Source organism: Micropterus dolomieu, unplaced genomic scaffold (genome assembly GCF_021292245.1).
Source record: "Micropterus dolomieu isolate WLL.071019.BEF.003 ecotype Adirondacks unplaced genomic scaffold, ASM2129224v1 contig_13153, whole genome shotgun sequence".
Taxonomy (NCBI): domain Eukaryota; kingdom Metazoa; phylum Chordata; class Actinopteri; order Centrarchiformes; family Centrarchidae; genus Micropterus; species Micropterus dolomieu.
In genome coordinates this window covers 1-2,646 of record NW_025742139.1, presented here as the reverse complement: position 1 = coordinate 2,646, position 2,646 = coordinate 1, and the positions used below count along the sequence as shown (strand labels likewise).

Below are 2,646 nucleotides of genomic sequence, written 5' to 3'. Positions count from 1 at the left end.
TAATATCGGGCTACACAACTTACATGACCAACCTTAACAGCTTTTCCCCTTAGATAGAACATTACATGATGTTTTATTAACAAAGTTCGGGAGGAGCACGTTCAGATAATTAAACCCAATTAGACACGAGTGGAGCAAACTCTGCTAATCAATCCAATCAACGAGTTAAGAGGTGTATATATAACAACAAGCTTACCTCTGTCCGTTGACAGTTTGACAGCATCCCTCCACCACCCCATCTCCTCACTTCTAGCCCTAAATACTTTTATAACAATGGGGGAAGTACTCTGGGTTCAGGCAAAAATCCTGAGCTCGGAGACCCCCCCCGGACCGCACGCCAAATACTCATAATCTTTACTCTGTTAAATTGATGTAAGTGTGAACTCGTGAAATATGTACTCTATACCAGTGGTTCTCAAAGTGGATTTGTTTCGAATGAGAAAGTTGTGCTTAATCGTTAAGAAATGCTTATCAATGACGATGTAATGATCTAGAATCTACATATAAACTCTTGATTATGAATGCACTAATAAATTAAAACATTAACATGAACTTTTTTTGTGATTATGATTAATCAAGTCAATCTGTTGTGAATCACTTCACTCAGGTCATGATGAACCATTCTTCCTGCTGCTTAGCTTGGCTTATTTGCCATTAAGATAGCTGATGAACATGGATAAATGTTTGAGTCAGTCCACATCATTAAGTGATTCAAAATCCAAAGTTGACTAAAGACCAAGTAAGTACACACCAAGAGAATAAAAATGGCATCAAAGTATACAAATGGTAGCAAGCATATGCTTAATTGTTTTAATTATGAGGGGGTCCTTGGAAATTCTTCTCCCACACAAAGGGTCCTTGGCACAAACAGTTTGAGAACCCCTGCTCTATACAACCAATATTCATCTAATGTTGTGCTGGATGCTGGTGGTCAAATAGTTAGCAATCTGGGATTCTAAAGGGAACACAAAAAGTCCTGACACCCTTCAAAAATAATTATATTGATTGGACACACACAAAACAAAATATGATAAAAATACATTTTGACTGGACTAACTCTTTATGGCCACCTATCCACCTGATCCAAACACTCTCCTCCCCCCCTTGGTCGGTCTACCTGTCTCTGCCCACGGCAAATGTAGATTGGGGGACTAACAGAAACACTCATTTGGGAACGCCACCAACGGACATAAAATAGCCAGCTGCACTACAGAACCTGGTCTCGGTCCTACTCCAGTAGGTATAGTCGAATCCTTTCCACTTTTAACCCGACATTAATCTCCCCTGTAGTAATTCAAATACTTTTTTAAGTTGTGTCTTTGAAATAGGACACCTGGAATATGGCCTTGCTTTTAACAACACATATGTTGCACACAGCATGGCTTTCACACATGTCCTGAGTTATTCTGTCACATCATCATGCACTTTCTCTAAAATGAACACAGCGCAAGGCACTATAAGTGTGCGATGCAATATTCACATGCTAGGGGTGGTAGTGCAAGGTAAGAGCATGTTATCTACTTACATAATCATGCAAGAGTGTCTTTAATAGTGACTCTGGATCTGAATTCTGTGATCTGCCTTTAGCAGAGACAGAAACTTCAGTAACACGCATACTGAAGTACCTGTGTGGTACTAAAGCAAGGTTATATTTGCAATGTAGCCGGTAGTACATGTAAACAAATGTACATGAGCGCCTGGTCAAAAAGAAAGTCTATTCTATGCATGTCAAGCAAATTACAAATTAATTAAAATAATATGTTACACCAATGCCATCTATGACTACCTCAAATTCATTCACTGACAAATTCAACTTATTTTTGTAAAATGAGGCCCTTGCCCTATCACAAAATATTAATGAAAGTGAAACAAATCATATTGCTTAATGAAATATGAGCATTTCTACTTACTGCAATATGGGCAGAGTCCACCACTCTTCCTGCATTTCTGTTTTTTAGGACCCTTTCCCCCCACTTCCTGTCCAGGGTCACTTTTTTGGCCGCTACTTTCTTTTTTTGGGAGATGGCTGCGAAACAAGAGCTGCAGGTTTTGCGGCTCACCTGTGTTAATAAAAGTAGACCAAAGTGAGACATCAGATCCACAGTCACAGAGAAGAAGTAGAATCAATATACAGTTTAATTTGGCTGTATACAGGAAAGAGAGGAACACACAAAGCACAATGCAATTCAGAATATGCATCTCTAGATTGACACAGGATTATTATTATTATTATCATACAGTGAAAGTGGCAGATGTAGGAGACACCCGGGCTAAATCAATGTTGCCTATGGCATTTGGTGCAAAACAAGCAATCAAAATTGATATCAACCAGATGCCTTAAATTATCACTGTTTTGTAACACAGAACACTTATCATACAGGGTCGTTTAGTAGGAGTATACTTTAGTGTCCAATTGACCTAATAATGAGAAATGTATAACATTTAAAACCACATATTTGAATACTGGACATAATGCTCTATTTGACTTTCCCTCACCTGGTTAGGTGCTTGGCAGGAGGGGCAAGGCCTGAACTTCTTTCGAGAAATCTACACCACACACACACACACACACACACACATTTTCTAGAGTGCACTTAAGACAGTGTAAACAAACACAACATAACTTATTGGCATAATTGCTTTCTA

The 2,646-nt window shown here is 38.8% G+C and overlaps 1 long non-coding RNA gene across 1 annotated transcript; it reads right to left on the bottom strand.

Moving 5' to 3' along the window:
• Positions 1-1,908: 1,908 nt before the first annotated feature.
• On the bottom strand, positions 1,909-2,638 carry LOC123966319. The gene is made up of 2 exons (XR_006823948.1): positions 2,497-2,638; positions 1,909-2,060 (listed from the first exon to the last, which is right to left on the bottom strand). It is a non-coding gene; the product is annotated as an uncharacterized LOC123966319 (long non-coding RNA).
• Positions 2,639-2,646: the final 8 nt, after the last annotated feature.